This window comes from Zonotrichia leucophrys, chromosome 1, assembly GCF_028769735.1.
Source record: "Zonotrichia leucophrys gambelii isolate GWCS_2022_RI chromosome 1, RI_Zleu_2.0, whole genome shotgun sequence".
NCBI classification, from domain to species: domain Eukaryota; kingdom Metazoa; phylum Chordata; class Aves; order Passeriformes; family Passerellidae; genus Zonotrichia; species Zonotrichia leucophrys.
The window spans coordinates 47273319-47291835 of NC_088169.1; the positions used below are offsets into that span (position 1 = coordinate 47273319).

General features: G+C 35.4%; 1 long non-coding RNA gene across 1 annotated transcript in view; it reads right to left on the minus strand.

Annotated features, from left to right (window-relative positions):
* The window catches only part of LOC135451521 (uncharacterized), a 90652-nt gene extending 72783 nt beyond the window's left edge, over nucleotides 1-17869 (minus strand). The window contains exon 1 of the long non-coding RNA XR_010441354.1: nucleotides 17782-17869. This is a non-coding gene — a long non-coding RNA (uncharacterized LOC135451521). The remainder of the gene's footprint in view (nucleotides 1-17781) is intronic.
* Nucleotides 17870-18517: the final 648 nt, after the last annotated feature.

Genomic DNA, 18517 nt, shown 5'->3' on the forward strand with positions numbered 1-18517 from the left:
AGCACTGGGCATGGAAGGAAGATGTCACAAGCGGCAAAAGGACTTTTTTCCGGGCGGTGCCGAAGTGACAGAGAAGCACACGAGGTTTCAGTGTGTTTCCAGGGGAAGCCTATGGAACAAGAAGGACTCCTTTCCTCTTCATGAACTGAAGTTTGAGTATACTAAAGTGTGGGGCCAAGGCTGGGCAGTTGGTGTTTTGGGAGAATGTATCGGATTAGGAAAGTCAGGTAGTGGGGAGGGGGGAAAGTGGTTTTTGTAAGGTTTTCAATTTTTTTTTTTTTTTCTTTTCCTTATGGTCTTTCCCTATTTTCCTGTAGTTTAAGTAATAAAGTGTTCTTTATGTTTAAGCTAAAGCCTGTTTTGCTTATTCCTGGTCACATCTCACAGCAGACACCAGGGTGAGGGCATTTTCATGGGGGGCACTGGCTCTGTGCCAGGCTCAAACCATGACAATTAGTAAGAAAACATCTTGCCCATTTATTTCCTTTCTTCCTCTATTCTCTGGACAAATTATGATACTCTGTAGTTACACCATAATTGTTCTTAAATATCTTGACAGACGTCATATCTAGCTCTCAATTTGAATTCAAGTAATATTTGATGGCAAAAAGAGTGTGAACTAAAAAATCTTTGAAAGAGAAAAATAAATTATACTGCTAAGGTCTTCTGAAGATAAGGTGAAACATGAATATTTAATCCAAGGAGATTAAAGCACACCAAAAAATAAATATATATATACATTTAAAAACAGGCTTCATTTGGAGGGAGAAAAGTAATTCCAAAACAACAAAAGAAGCAATACAAAATTTAGATATTAACTTGGGAGAATTAAAAACTTGCAAAAAACCATAGTTCTGGTTGGTAGCTTTTGATGGGACAGTAGATAGCAAAATAAACATGAGTTTGATATGCCTTTGCCTTAGAAAAGATGCCTGTATGTTTTGGAATATATATGCAGTTGTATTAAGAAAAGAAATGTCTAAAATAGTTACATTATATAAGTTCCTTATAAACCATTACAAATATTATTATATCTACTAGAAAAAAAAATTGAGAAAAAGAACAAACATTAAATCCTCATAAACATGATAATCTTCAGAGCTGCTAGAAAGGGCAAAAAAAAGAATCTCATGAACAACTGAAATTAGCACAAAACCAAGACTTGCTGGACATTTGGAGAAGAAAAAATGGTGTAACTGGGTGAAGAAGTGTTTCTTTTTTTCTTTTTCTTCTCTTTTTTGGAGAAGAAACGTTTACAAATACAGTAGATTTATAAGCAGTTATTTGTCTAAAAAAGACAAAACAAGTTGTCTCTATTTTCTATCAATATACATATGAGAGCAAGGAAGCACTCCACACTCCACTACTGAAACTAGCTTTAAAGAATACCAAAGTAGACCCTATATATTTAACATATGACCTTTACCTACCTGTTTAAGGTTGCAGTGGCTGTAGACTTAGCAGGACATTCTGAACAAAGCTTACAACAAACCATGTGACGTTTGAAGACCATGTAAAACTAGAGATGCAAGTAGGCCCAAACAGCAGTGTATTCATTCTCCACAGTCTTTACTTTCAGGGTCTTCCTAGGTGCTTTCTTTTCTGACTGTATGAAAGCTTATTTGCTGCTATTTTACTCAGTCAGTGTGCAGTTATTAAAAGTTACTCTCAGTTTGCAAGACAGAGCGCTGTGACCATAACCTTTCCTTTCATGGAAACCTTTTAATTCTCATTCAGTTCTCTTCTTTTAACTGAGGTTGGACCTACATCAAGAAGGAATAATATCTTCATGCCCTTAAACATAACCTCTTCATTTTTCCCTACCGCCTGTAGCATTCTATCCTTGTCCCAGGTGTACAACAAGGTCAAAATCATGGTCCCTCCTACACTCTTAGCAACAGATGGCCTCGATGTGGGATTCCTATGGCATTTCTGATCCAGATTAGATAGTCTTTCAAGTTGTGTGACTGAAATACATATAAAGTTTTCCATGAAAAAGACGGTGTCAGCACTTCCTGTCCCCACTGAAATTCTCAATGTCCCTTCTTTGTTCAATGTCCCTTCTTTGTTATGAATAGTCTGAAATTTCAAGTCATCTTTTTGTGTCAGTATGATTCGTCTTAAGTATTTTTTTATGCCTTGGCAGTGTTTGTTTGTGTCTCATTTTCTCAAAAAGTTTGCATTTGAACTCAATTTAAATAAGAAAGGGAAAAGCCAGACTTCCATCTTAGGATCTTTACCTCTAAATCTAAATAAGTATATCACTCTAGTTATATTTTTATGTTAGTATGTTTTCATTCCCTGCATATTTATTAGCTACGTTGCACATGACTAAAACACAAGCCTCTCTTTTAAAGTGCAATTCATAAATATCAAATGAGAAGCCTTAGTCTGTAGCTGGACTTCGTATATTGAGAATTCAGGTGGTTAGCTGACTAAATTGATTTTTTTTTAATTGAAGATAAGAAAACCATATGGTTCCTCACAGATGAATTAATATTTGAAGGGACTGTATGAGCCTCAGTTTTGTATCCAAGATTCTTCAAGTTCAATCACTCATTCATATTTTTCCATTTTTTTGTTATAAAGCATTTTAAGGTTTAAATAAAAACATTAAAAATAAAATAAAAATCTTTTGAATTATCTATACTGACTAAAATTTAGCATTTTTGAGTAAAGCCACACTTCAGTCTATTTTTCCACTGCACTTATTGACCCTGGATGAGAGCATAATTCAATACATATAACAAAGCCATTAGATTTAGGCTATTTCAGATAAACATGTAAAAACATAATAAAAAGATAAAGTGCTTCAAAAGAAGATGTTGCTATGATTTCTTTCTTCCCAATAATGAAAATTACTCATACAAATGTACATTTATATAGTTGAAGTTAGGTTAAGAAGTGATGGATCAAAAGACAATATTTGTATCACTTAAAAGTCATGAACAAAGTAGTCATATTTGCCATAACTCTGTGACAAATTTTAGTATTAAAAGATATGACAAAGTTACTTCCATTTGTAAACATTAAATTTCAATGTTGTGTTCATTCATTCTGTTTGGATGAACTATTTTAAGATTAAGCTTTAAAAACACTTGTGGGGCTCAAACTGAGAAAAAACAACCTCCCAAATATTTCTCCTCATCTGTACTTCATGCTAAGTAAAGAAATAGAATAATGTTAAATATAATAAATGCAACTGAAAAATAAGAATAGATAAACAAGGTTCCTTAATGTTTCTCTTACCCTGAGAAAATGATTTTTAAATAGTGAAATAATAAAATGAAGTTTAAAATCTAATGAATTCAAGTTAAAGAGCTATGCTGTCCTCAGAGCTTATCATCCATGAAAGACAGAAAACCAGAAATGCTTACTTAAAGCAGATTTTAGAGATGCCTTGTCCATTATCATTCTCAAAACAGGATTATCATCAAGACAAAGCCAGATCAGTCAGATTTGAAGCATGAAAAATCCACAGACATGGTTTTTAATGCATCCCCTCTGGACAATATTTTACAGTGGTGAACTTTCTGCCAGCTGGAAAGGTTTTTCCTGATGTTTAATCTCCCCCTCAAAACAACTCTGCTGCACCATCTGCAACAACAGGGAAGCATTTGAATCTGCTTTCTTTGAAACTCCCCTCCAAAAAACTATAATGTCAGATCATCAGGCTCCTCTCCACCAGACAGTTCTTTCAGTTTGACCTCCTTCGCAGGTCATGCTCTAGCTCTCTCACCATCTTGGTAGTTGTCCACTGGGCCCTGCTCAAATGCTCAACCTTTTTTTTTTTGAGGCATTTTTGCCATAGGGACAAGTAAAATAGAACTAGGCCTGGTAATTCACATGTAACCTCCCCAGGGCTGAGATAAGATAAGAAAAACAATGGGATAATAATTTAACTCAACTTCTTGTTCTCCTCTTCCTAATGTAGCCCACTATACACTAAACCTGCAAAAAAAGGCACACTTTGGGTTTATCAAAATCTTAGTGCCTGCATTAACACTCAAGTCCTTTCCAGCTAAACTATTTTTCAGCCATTTTATGTTGTTCTCAAGCATATGGTCACTCTCTCCAAGGTTCAGAAGTTTGTACTTCTCTGTGATGAAGATGAACATGCAAATTTAATTGCTAACAATGTTGAAAATGTTGTATGTGAATCCTCCTGTAACAAGACTTTGAAAATATTTCATCATACTGAACCTTCATCTATTGTGTGATTTAAGCATTTAGATAGTGTATATTATGTTTTCCTACATGTGTGTACCTAAGCCTGGAACCCACTAAATTGATGGAATTTTAGGTGAACACTAAGATTCCCAACTAAGTCAGTCCCAAAGCAATATTTACAGGAGCCATATAAATGAACCCAATTGACTATTTCCGTGCACAAAATGTTACAATGTTGTGTACAGGAGGCAGCTGTTAATTTTATTCATTTTAGATCATAAAAAAAACATAATATATTCTATTTCATTGTACAGAATAAGTACACCCAAATATTCAGGGAGATAAGATTAGACTGATCATGTTCGATACAAGTTTTGTGGAATCATTTCATAGTTCCCCAGCACAAGGTTCACTGTGCCTTCCTGTGTTGCCTGTGCTGGTCTTTCTAAGCTTTCATCATCTCCTTTACTGCTGGGTTTAAGAACTCTTAGAAATCTCAGTGGTTTCTGCCCTTCACCACACAATTTATTTTCTTAGTTCCAGCTACAGCCAGTAGTGATGTGGCAGTGGCATCTTCAGAGCTCTGGATTCTTCGGTTCTACAGACCAGATGTAGCACTAAGGCCTTACAAGCAGTAGGACAGTAGTAAACTATTACAAACTTCTGATGGTAAAGTCCTTCATAATAACTAAATTAAATTGAAATGTATCTTTCCATTTATTTTATAACCTGAAGATAAGGAGACTAATCAAATATATTAGTTACAAGAAGATTCAAACTGCCAATATTTCAATGTAACATTTTTGATGGATGTGGAGTAATCCACTCTAACACTATGTAGGTAAAATATTGTCATATACAACATGGTAATCACATATGTATTTCTGGTGCAGGTTGGAACTGCCTGAAGAAAACCTGATTAAATAGTTATGGCAGTTTACTGTGTTTCACTGAGAAGTTATACACTAAAATTTTAACTGAATTGAGAAATATTCTTTAGCTGTTTGTCCTATGAACTTCTGAGATTGTTTACAGCTTCCCTCTAGCAATAAAAAATAGTTTTCTATGGCATTGACCTTTAAGCAAAGAAGACTTTCTAAAGTACTAGGAAGAAAACAGCTGACATAAGCTCTGTGAACTTTAAGGGAACTAATAAGAAAAGATCTTAGCACCGATGTGAAGACAGACTCTACTCTCATCATTGTGCTGTAATCAGTATTATGTGATGGTAGACTAATGCATTCCTCCTCAGTGTTACAAGACTTAAAGGACCTAGCAAGTAAGTTCTACCTTCAGAGATAATGCAGAGTCTTGGGGGAGGCAGGACTCTTCTTCCTTGACCTTAGACATTTAAATATTCAATGTTAGGATCATTTTTGTCCATGATTTACCAAGGCTAATTTAACAGGCAGTAGATAGATTGGTAATCACCACAGGAAATTCCTATGGTTTTAGATCAGAGGTCAAATTTCTATTAATTGCCCGACAGAGCCTTTATTTCTCCTGCTGACTAAGAGCAGTCTAGGATGATTAGCACAAAAGTAGAACTCAGAACACCTTTCTGCTATTCATACCTAAAATCTGTTTGAGCTGGGGTGCTGTAGGGTGTCTGAGATATTCTTGCGGGCATATAAAAGACAACATAAAGACAATTCATGTTTGGTTTTTATTCTGAAAGGACAAGTGGATCTGAGGTAGGATACCTAGCAAACTCAAATGTTTAGAGGTGCCTCTGTGTAGGCTATTGAATTAATACCTCCAGATTCTAAGACAGCGGAAGTCATGGCAAACATTCACCATCAAAATTTAAGGATCCTTATTCTTAGGGTCTGAAAGAAATTTTTAATAAAAATACCTATGCCATTCGTCAAACTCTGTTAATTGAACCTCTTTCTGACACTTATAGAGTGCTGGTAGTGTGCTCGACCTGGAGGTGTCTTTCAAAGGTATTTTGTAATTTTTATAACATTGCTCCATTTATTTAAATTAGTAGAACCAAAGCCCATAGTGGAATAGCAAAGTCAAATAGTTTTGATCAGACATATCCATGCCATAACATGCTGAGTGAGATTTACAGAACATTTTGTTAAATGACTGCTTTTTCAATGACACTTAGTAAATTGGAAATGGAATAACATTAATTCAAAATTAGTATTAAACCACAAATATGTTACTGCATTGAAGAATGTATTCATTTTATATCATGTTTACACATGGCCTAAATAATTTATTTTCTGGTTTTATGGCAATTAACCACTGTCAGAAGTATTCAAATTGCTTCACTTGATTTTTTCTGAATGTTATTTTTTTATTTCATCTTATTTGCCAAAGTTGTTATTCCTTCTTAGACAATTAAAAAAAAATCAAAATTGTTTGCCATGATTTCTCTTAATGAGCTGTCATGATACACAGCTTAGCAAAGGACATAATTGTGTGTCTGTACAGAATTAATAAAAATAGATTCTATAAAAGCCACATAGTTTTGTTTTATCATTAATATCCTTTATTTCATTACTTAGAGTTTCTGAGTACCCTGGGATGTTTTCCAGCAGAATGCAGTAATGCATTATGTTACTCACAGGACAATGGATTGCTTTTGACTTGCTTTTGATGTATGAAGTATCTTCTTGGATGGGAGAAAGACTGTTTATCATGAAATATAATTAATTTAGCAAACTGAACATTTCATCCTTAGTGTCTTCATCTCCTTATATTTTGCTCTACAAATGCTTAGTTTTACATGTTGCTGTTCCTATACGGTTGCCACAACTTGTTTAAGAGACAGTTATATAAATAATGTTTATAATTAAGTTATTCTATTTTCTTTGATTTCACCAAAATTTTATGTAGTATTTTAATTAAAACCTGTATGTTAGGTTTTGTTGTCTTTTCAGTATTTTCTTCAACATTTAATTAATGTTTTAATTAATTAAATCAATTCCCTAATTAATCAAGGTCTTATTCTAAAATCAAACTAATTTTCTTCCACTCCAGGCTGCAACATCCAGTTCTCCAATTCAAAACCAGTGTATGACCAAGTCTTCCACAATGTCTACACTACAAAGAGGAAACATTAACAATGCACTTGTATTTACTGCGAGTATATAACTGTAAGTTTGATGGCTTTCTTGATAAGAAATTTTACAGAAAATGGGAACACAGAAAAGTTGCTGGCCTAGATTTATTAAATCATTTTGTGTAGTAAAACACAGGATACCACATTAGCTATTTTGTAGAAGGTGAGAATTGGAGTAAGAATTATGTGATGCAAGTAGCTTTTGAGATGGCGAGTACGCGTCAGACTCAGCCTATTAGAGGTATTCAGGTAACATAAGCTCAAAGAGGTATTCTATTTTATAATTTCATGTATTATTTTTTCAGGGGAAAAGAATCTGTGAAGGAAATTTAGTTGATTGCTGTGGTTTGACACTGGCTCAATGCCAGGCACCCATAAAAGCCACTTCCTCACACTCCCCTGCCACAGCTGGGCAGAACAGAGGAAAAAAAAAAACAACAAAGTGCTCATGAGTTAAGCACAAAAACCTTCAAGGACGAAAAAGGCTCAGCTTAAAGTTGCAAAGTGAATTTATTACTAACAGAATCAGAGGATGATAATGAGAAGTAAAATAAGCCCTTAAAACACCTCTTTTTTTCCCCTAGCCCCCTCCCTCCTCCCCACTGACAGTACAGGGAGAGAGACGGCATGGAGTTTTGGTCAATTTGTCACCCGAGGTTTTCTTCCACTGCTGTGGGAGAGGAGTCCTTCCACTGTGAGACCATGGAGTCCCTTCCCAAGGAAGAGAGTTCTCTCTGAACTTCTCTAGCCTGGCTCCAATCTCCCAGGCAGCCATCTGCCCAAAACTGCTGCAACATGAGTCCTTCCCATGGGCAGATAGTCCTCCCAAAACTGCTGTGGCATGTGGCTACAGAGTCCAGTCCTACAAAGGCAGGCTGCTCCAGAGAGAAGAGACCCTCTCTCTCCACCAGATCTCCCACAGGATCACAGCCTCCTCCAGGCATCCACCCACTCCAGCATGGGCACCTTCCCCACAAGCTGTGCGTGGATCTCTACATCCCCCTGGACCCATGGGCTGTAGGGGCACAGCTGCTTCACCCTGGTCTCACTACAGCCTGCAGAGGAATCTCAGCTCCAGTACCTGGAGCACCTCCTTCCCCTCCTTCTCAGACACCACTCTGACTTTGATGTCTCCATGTTGTTTTCCCTCACATGTTCTCACCTCCTCCTCCTCTCTGGTGTGCCCCTCTTTGCTTTGATTTTCTTCTTAAATCTGTCATCACAGAGGCATTACCAGCCTCTCTAATTGTCCCAGCCTTGGCCAGCAGTGTGTCCATCTTTAGAGGCACCTGGGAGTGGCTCTGCTGGATATGGCGGAAGCTTCCAGCAGCTTCTCACAGAAGCCACTTCTGTGGTCCCCCCTGCTACCAAAAGCTAGGCTGTGCAAAACCAACACATTTACATAAAGTTGAAGAAAATCTAATGCATCAATGAAAATCAGACAACTGGCTAGAAAGTGTGAATACACCTTGAAGAACAGGCAAATGAACATGAAGTAAAAATAAATGCTGCAAAATGTGAGGAAGTGTAATTACAACAAAAATCTGTTGTAATAACAATAGAAAAATCTGCTATATGAGGTCTCTTTGTGGCGAGTGGCTGTCTGTACATCAATGTTCAAAAGTACCACAGGCACATTTACATATTCTCACCTCAAGCCTGAAAATAAATTTTCTCAGCAATCATGTGTTTTATGAGAAAAAGATATAAGAAATTATAAAGGAGACTCTAAATGTACATCAGGTATTTTAGGGGCTTGCTAAGTTCAGTAGCCCAGTGGAGGCAAGGCTGGTGTAGCTCCATATCCCCAGTTTGTTTTGTTCCTGGGTGTTTTTCTTCTTTTGTTTTTTTAATATCCTTCTACTTCCTTCAGACAAGTTTTCTAGAGAATGTATCTTAGCCGTAATTATACTACTGATCAATATCACTTTTGCATTTGCGAAGTGGGGATACTCTTCTAGTATCTCAACTTATAAACTAATTTTAAGCATTCCTTTGGGGTTTTTAGGTCGTTCTGGTAATGAAAACTTCTCATTTTGTGTTGTACTTTATTTTTCATCATATTTCAAATCCCAAATGTCTTTATAAAATTCTAGGACTTAAAAAACCCCCACACTTCATTATATTTCTTCTTAATGAGGATTAGCTTACTCATCTTCATAAATAAAGTACTCTGCATTGCCGGTAAAGCAGAATTTCCACATGAAAGATAGTTTTATTCATTGCACTGAACGTACCTTTCCCTAAAGAATAAAAGGGAAGAAAGATTCCTATGGTTCTTTCTTCTCCCTTTTCATTCTTGCCCGTGTTTACTTTAATCATTTAGAAGCTAAGAAACTCAAGATTAATTCCCTTAGAAACTGAGATTAAATGATGGACAAAGCATGCAGGAAAGTTCTGAATAAATCACATTCAAGTGAGCAGACCAGAATGGTTGCCTGCAGATTGCTCCTTAATAAATTTCAGCATAATCAAAAAGCAAGGTCACATGCAAACAATTACTGCCAGCAGTGGTGGGACTGGCTCACAGCAAGTTAGCTTCAAATAGATGTTAATTTTTTTGTACTTTATGAAAAAATGTAGACAAAGTGTATCAAAGGGTAATGAACGTTTCTAAAACTGGTGACATCAGGTTCAACCCACATGCAATCACACATACATATGCTCAGTTTAAGTATACACATGTGAACACCTAGGTATGCTATGCCAATGCATGAGGACTGACACATATGCACAAGGCTTCCACTAAAAAGGAAAAACAAAACCAATTATTGACCAAAGAAGTAACGAAACCAGAGAACACAGTGTGCAGAAATTATAGTGGGAGGGGAGATGCCAGTTTCCATTTATATATATTGAAACAAACTTTTATTTTCCCAAATACTAATTTGGTCCTTGTGTTGAAATGGGGATGTTTTAAAAGCTAAAGTGTCTAAAGCAGAGAAGCAAAACAGCTCAGTTAACATGCTGCTGATTTTCACAAAAGGCTTAATGGAACATATATATCACATAAAAGAAGATAAAAAAGGAAAAGTTAGTGACAATTTTCATTTGTATTTCTTTAAGGAGATCTTTGTAGTTTTTTGCATGAGTTAGCAGTTCAGAGAATAATCAATTTTCACTACTTGCTTTTCATAGAGTTGTTGAAAGACATAATTTCTAAAGTTGAGCTCAGACAATGTCCTTCTGTGTGCTCTGGGCGATTTATTTATTTTGAAAATGTGGATCATTATATGTTATGACACAGCTTAATATTTCCCAAAAACGAGGCTCTACTCTGCAACTATTACTACTGTCTCAATCACACAAAGGAAGAATAAAATTTTTAAGGACTTTGTAGCAGAAAAGTTCAGCCCTATAGCTGTTATGAATGGATAATTTATACCAACCCCTACAGTACAAGGAACTGCATTGTTACCCATAAATGTGACATCAAACATACAAAAAGAAGTGCACAATTGTAAAAACTATGTTAAATTTAAGCCACAGAGTTATCTTGCTTATAGAAAGAAAATGTTGGAGCCACGGGAATGTCAGTGGAAATCTTCATGGCCTAAGATATATTTTTATAATGGGAAAATAAAATAGAAAATTAAATTCTGAAGTGCAGTTTTTCCAGGGAAAGTTGCATTAACTTCTATACAAATGTCTTTATTTATCATGAATAATGACTAAACCATCCTCTCCAGGAAGAACATGAATACTGACATATATTTTTATTGTGACTACAATGCCATAAAACTGATTTACTCAACAGAGAGAGGTAAAAAAACAAAAGAGAAAAACACAACAAAAATATTGTATTTCTGAGGGGGAAAAAAGGAAAGCAAGAGGCAGTTTTTTCCAATAAGAAAGATAGCATTTTGGGATTTCTATGCTGAGTTTGATACAAAGAATTAAGAAAGCTTTTGAAATATTCTTTTTTGTTCATTTCTTTGTTGATTTGTTTAAAGGTTTGTGCAATCCAAAGGACTTATTTTATTTTCTCCGTATAAAGGAATACTGTTGATTTTAATTACTGCTGAAATTTTCACCAATGTTTTTTTATAAGTTGTTGATGTTATATGAAACATATGGCTATCTAGTAATGAAAAGGTCATATAGAAAAGTAATAGAAATGTACAACAACACTTTAAAATGTTTTATAAACAGCAGCAACTGTTTCTTTTTCATTTCTATAAATTTTGACGTCTTTAGTAAAAGACTAATACTAAAGACGTTCGCTTAAGTATTCAGGAAAATAAAAAGAGGAGTTGAGCCTATCTACTCATGACTGGTGCCTTATTCAAATTAACTTGTCTTGAAGGGAACTGAAACGAAGTACACGTCTTAGTTTTCCATCCTAACCTGATTTGAAGAGGAAGTGGAGAATGGCTTTAATGTTTATATCATGAATGTTTCTGCTGTACAGCCATTTCCTTTGCTTCCCCTGCTGCTGTGAAGTGTCTGCACCTAAAGACAAGGTCAGCCAGACTCTGGAGAGGAAAGAGGGGAGCAGGAAAGGTGCTTTAGCAGTCACCAGTAGTGTTTGTGTGATAGCACCAACTAGAATGACTGAGGCTAATGGAGGAGAAAGAATTATTGTCACTCTTGCTTTGGACAAACACTGGCAAGAGCTGGTCAAGAACTGGCATATACGGCAGCAAACACATCTATTAAAAGACTAAAGAGATAATGTGAGTCTTCAGGATTGCTTTGAAAGGAACAAGCACTTTCAGATGGAAAGTGCTAAGAGTGGACAGTTCAGATGGAAGTCCAGTACTGAGATTCTGCTGGCATTACAGAAAACACTTAGATGTACATTAGCCCATATCTTGGCCTGTCAGCCTGTCCCAATCCCCATGGCTTTGCTGGCCATGCTGGGACTGTGTCTCCAGGGATCTGCCATCCCGTGCTGCAATTGATGGCAAGGCTAACTTTTCAGGTTGAACCAAAAGGTTCTAACCTTTCCCTATCTATCTGAATTAATCTTTCTTAACTTTCAGTCACCATGCCACCAACATGCTAGCATGCATGGCATATAAGAGTACATTGGTTAAAAAATAAGCTACCATGTAGTATTTTTATTGCATTTTTAAGAATACAGTTGCAAAATGACCCAAGCCTTCCACTTTGCTCATATTTTATTACATAGAGAGCATCTTATTGTATAAGAAAACAATAAACTTCAGTAATTTCCTGCTTTGTGTGTATGCCTGTTTACCTGTACCTATGCCTAGCTTCAAAACTCATGGTAGGAGCAAAGAAGGTTCATGCAGCTTTAATTCTTGTTTGATGTGAATGCTTGTCAGATAGGTGGGAAGTGAAATCAAAACAGATTCAGCAAGCTGTACGCTTTGTGTAAACATCTGAATACATAGGAGATATATATATATATGAGCTATGGAAAAACAATACTATGCTGTAAATACAGTGCAATAATATTTTTCTGTTTTGTGCTTTTTAATGAAAGCTGGAGAAGCTGAATAACTTACTATGAATTCAATCCTGAAAGCATTCTAAAAAGCAAGTATTCTTTCCTTTTTTTTTTTCACACCTGCACTCACTCACAGGTCTTTTACAGAGTGAAGAACCAAAAAAGAGCCTGTATTCACCTAATATAATAAAAAGCATGCTGCTCTGTTATAACTGGAACTTACAGAGTGATAATGGAGATAGCTGCTGAATCATTAATATAGTCACAGCAGAGAATAAGACAATATTTTTGTAATTAAATTTATTTCAGGAGTAGCATGTTCTCTTAGATGCTGTTGACATGCTTTAAATCCTTTTCAGTATTTAAATGCCAAAAAAAATGAAGCAGCAAGTGTTGCATGGGAGTGTTAAAGAGGAAAAGGGAAAGTTTACATTCAAAATATATGTTTAGCCTAAAGTGTTAGAAAAGCTTCTACTCTGTGTACCCTCAAAGTCACAGTATTGATTAAATCAGAATCAGTACATCCTCCTCAATAACCACTCAGTTATCATTGTAATATCATTCAAAAACTAATAAACAGACCAAATATCGTCAATTGTTAACTATAAGTAATTTTTAAATTTTTATAAAGTGTGAAAATCATATTTTTTTTAAGGTGAGAAAAACAAGTGTTCAAGGGGAAAAGTATCTTTATGCTATTCCTTCCATGTGTGTTCTAAGTTTTTCCATACTTAAAATCTGACTGAATATATTCCTTACTAAGGTCAGTTTAAAGACTGCAGTTCTGATATTCTTTCTGTGACTTAGTTTATTGATCACAGCACGGCAGTCTAATTTGAGAACTGGTAGATATAATTCTTATTTAAAAATCTACTTCCTGATTTTGGTCTAATCAGCACATTATCTGATCAAATAAGAAAGTAGCTGCAAATTAAAACTTTTAAATGAAGGTGTAGTCCTGTGAAAGAGGCATTTATGCAACTATTATGCTCAGTGGAGAATTAGGTAACACCCTCAAGGGAGCGTATGGGCACCTTTATACAAAGCACTTGAGTTACCTTCTCAGTTGCCAACACTTCACAATACCTGGAGTTGTTTTTTCTCGATCCTAGGTCTGGCTTCCAGTAGCTGGTCCAAAACCATGCAGGTCTCCATTTTGTATTGTTCCTAGATCTCCTTGGGAATGTATGGAAATGGATGCCCCCCTCTGGGTAGCTGAAAGGCTCCTTCGATTTGAGTAACACCTTTGACAACACTGAACGTTTTGATGTGGGGTGAAATTTTGGATAATTATGTAATTGTGTTGTACTGGCATGGCAGGGATGTGCATGAGGCTCTTGGGCACTACATGGGACAGAAGGGAGATATATGCTATTCCAAGGTAGCAACTGATGATAGGCTAGGATAACCTGGGACATTTCAGCCATTTCTAATCAGCACCATTTAGGCAACAGAATTAAATTCTGGTTCACTGTTAGCTATAATGACAGCTTCCACATGTAAAGAGCTCTTCAGTTTGCTATACAGATGCATCTATTTTTATTTAGGAAAAATAGCTGCTATAAGTTATTACAAAGCACTTATGGAGAACCAATGCCTTTCTGAAGCAACAATTGAAAGCCAGGTATAAGCTTTAGTAGCCATAAGATTCAGTACTTATGTTTGGATAAATAAATTTGACCCCTGCCTCACACACTGATATTAAAATGTATATATCCTGAACTTCAAATCAGTTGGAGTCATCTGAGAGTTCCTGAGGCAAAATACACATCTTCATAGGACAGTACAGGGGATACATAGAGAGCCAGACCTTTCTAGAAGACTCCTGTTACATCCATGCAGAATAGTCCAAGACATCTCAATGAACACTGGGTGTTTAAGTGCAGGCAGAGGAATCAAGTCATAGATGTTTCTATCTGAAATATTATCATTCACTCATTCTAAGCACATAGAGCCATCTAAAGGAAATCCAAAATACATTAGTTGAATTATGCCTTTGTGAGCCTCATTCTCTCTTTTTACTTAAAGGAAAACAAACTGCATGGTCTTACATCTGCATATGAAAACATGGGTGAGATTAATCTTGTTCTCAATGTGAATGAGACATCATTTGCAGAAATGATGCCAGGTTATGATTTGTTTCCACTCCTGTGGTTACTAGTTGCACTAGAAACTCCATGTAAGTAAATGTTGAGATAAATTACCAGTATGTAAAACACTTCAGTGAAGGAATAAGGTTAACTATGGTCTTGCTGTGTTCTTGCAAGAAATGTGGTTTTATTTTTCATCTGAGTTGTATCAAGACAATTCAGGACATTGATGAAAAGACAGACCTTGAAGAGTTTAAGAAAATAATGAAATGCATGCTCTTCTCAGAAAGGTAAAAGGAACATACATATTTGTGAGAAAAAAGGAGCAGTAACCACAGAAAAACAATCATGCTGACTACTAATTTTGAGAAAGGACAGGGAAGATATAAAGTAATAAATGCATAGGAATACAGGGAATCAGTGCCCAGTGATAAGGAGCAAGGACTGGATACTGTCATGTCTGAAACAAAATTTTGTAGAGCTGTATTTGACAAGACCACCTTAGTAGCTAAATCCATGTAAGAAGAAACATTGAAGATTTAGTAGCAGGAATATATGTTAATATATGTATGGATGGCTTATATTTTTTCTTTAGCTTTTCCTTTATTATAAAGCTTTCAGGCAAATTATTTGTGAAATGGACTTTCCAATCTTGAATGATCTTCTGCAGAAATGTACAATTTCAGTTCTCATTTTACATTTTTTTAAAAATAAATTTAGTTCTGCTGGTGAATTTGCCTGAGCTGAACATCTTTAATATCCTTTAATATTATTTCTGTAAAAGTTCTTATACAAAATATTGACTAAGTTAAATGATTAGTAATCTCCAATTACTTCAACTGCACTTATGCTTTCTTTCTTTAGAAAAATCTATTATAAATTATTACAAGTGGAACTTGAATTTCTTTTTAGATGTAGTTTTTAATTTTAATTAATTATGTTTCTTTTAAATTTTTTTGAAAGGATCTCTTGTTCTTTTTTAATTTTTAGTGAATTTTTGCAATTAATGATGATATATTGTGAAAAGGTTATTTGAGATATTTGAGATATTTGAGTGTGTTATAAAGTAAAGATATGTTTAAAGTAAGACATTTCAACAGAAGTGGAGGTTTGACTAGTCCTTAGAGACTTATAATGGGAAAATCATTGGAAATAGAATATACTGATGTTTTAAACCATCAGTGATCCTGGACTGAGAGAAAAAAAACCTTAAATTTTTCACAATTGCTGGTCCTTTATTTTTGTTTTATGAATTCACGTACAAAATAAAGCAACTCATGCATGAATGAATAGATATGCTTTCTGTGTATAAGGTATTCCACTTAGAAAACTAAAGCATGTAGGAAGAAAACAGTCCAAAAATATGTGTATGTCATTCAAGGACATGTTTCTTTCATCTTTCCATTCTAGAATGATGCACTGTAATCAAAGTCATTCTATGGGAATTTTATGCACTATCTCAAAAAAGGTATTTTTAAACTTTCTACTTCAGTTTCTGTCCAATCATGTCAAGTAATTGAATGAATGAGGCACGGAGTTCATGGTGGGCACACTGCTGCTGCAGCGCCATGCTATGGAGCACAGGAGCTTGGAGAAGTTTGGAGCACCATCCTGTTAGCTTAGATGTAGTATCAGGTTTCTATAATGCCCTGACTTCCACCTGGGTGACAATTTGGTTAGCACAGGTCCAGACCACATCTGTCTGAAGACACATCCTAACACACAGCTTAGTAGTACAGCCCAAACATCAGCCAAAAACCATTTCTATCTAAGCAGGGATGTCTAAAAAGGAAACTTTTTCTTCAGGTATAATGACTTAAATTTACTTCAAATAGCATACCAGAAGCAAAATGCATGGAAAAACTCTCATTTATTTTACTATCAGGATTCTTGGAAATCCTAACCATACTGTTCTGCGAGCTATAAACATGCACATGCATCTCTTCATCCAGACCATGGAATAGCGACAGGGCACTCTTCATATTTTCCTCAGAAACAGGTTGCACACCAGTTCCTATCCCAGTAGAGGCTACAGCAGAATCAACCTAACAATACCAACCTCATCTATTTCCTGTGATCCTTTGTATTTTGGTATTGTTGTTTTGTTTCAAATTATTTACTGAGCAGCCCAAAGGGGATTAGCAATGGGGCACTAGGTATATGTTTTCCTATGTTTCTAGTGGCTGAAAAGCTTTATGTTTATGGTGGCACAGTAAATTGCATAAGGCTGTTTTAATAATAGGAGCCTGAAATGTAAGGTACACAGAATTCTTCCTTTCATTCTAATGTAAATATATATTAAAAAAAAAAAACCCAAACAAACAAGGAGACCAAAGCAGCAAACCCCTCCTCATCACACACTTGAATTATGTTTCTTTGTATCAGATTATATCTGTAAAGAAAAAGCTAAATAAATAAATGTTCTGATACATTTGTCACTCATAGTAAGTAACTGATTAAACCCATTAGGGATTAACAGCATTGAAGTGGTTGCATAGTTTCAGTCACTTGGTGAGAGGGGAGAAAAAATGCCTCAGAAAGACTGTTTCTTTTCAAGGATTTGCTTTCTTCTATTGATTCTGATAAGGTATTTTTGCTCAATGTTTCAGCTTCTTTTAGGAGGTCTCAGGAATTAAGTACTTAAAAGATATTTCAATTTATTTCATACTACTATTATCTGGTGAATAAAGATTTTTCTTTACTGCAGTGCAAGAGAAATGAAAGCTCTATAAGCCATTTTGAGTTTGTTTTCCAGCCATATAGTAACAGGACATTTTGCAGTCTACCGGGAGACAAACAATCTGCTCATATTCCCGATAAATGAACAGAGTGATCTTTAGGAACTCCTGGGTTACCATGGATACCATGTATTCTAAGTCACATTGTTTCTGAATTAAAAATCAGTTTTCAAAATTGTTAAACATAACAGAAGCATACATTTTGTCTTTTGGTTTGTTATGTTTTTCTCTTTTCTTTCTGCCATAAAAGGCATAGTAATACTAAAGGTAGGGAAAAAAATTGCTACTCACCGGCAGTCATTTACAACTTGGATCTTCATCAGCTGAGCTGTCTTCTTTAGTTGCTGAGTGATAATGATTTCATTTTATGCAATTTTACTTTGGACTACTAAAGGTTACTATGGAAACCTCAACTCTTTTCCCCTCTTCACATTCTTTGAACAGGTAGTAAGTCTCGCTATGTGGGGGAAGTGGCACTGAAACATTTCTTGAAAATCAGCTCCAAATTGCTTTTGCCATTCATAAGGCAATGTGAAAGTAAGATTTTTTCAGACAGTCTGGTAGAAGAACAAAATATTAAAAAAAAATAACAAAAATGTTTGAATCTTTAATATCTGCCAAACTTCTGGGTTTTGACTCACTGAAATGTCATTTTTTCCCTGATTATAATGGTGAATATAAATGATTCCAGCATTAATCAACATAATAAAGTGGTGCAGGATTTATTCCCACATGGTTGCTCTTGTTTTCAGTTTTTTTGAGATTTTTCAACCTCTGAAAAAGCTTTTTTATTTTCTTTTGATTCCTCTGTGCAAATCATGTTAAATTAATTGTTAAAACACAAACAATGGATAGAGTTAGTTTCAGCATCTCCAATTTACTTCTAACACGGTCATTGGTTTTTGGTCCAGAATTCACAACGTCTAATCAGAACATCTAAGTGGGTTTCTAATTTGTCTCAACCTAAAATTCAGTTCATAATTTAGAATACTGAAGCATTTACTTTCAGGCCAGTCTGTAATTTGGC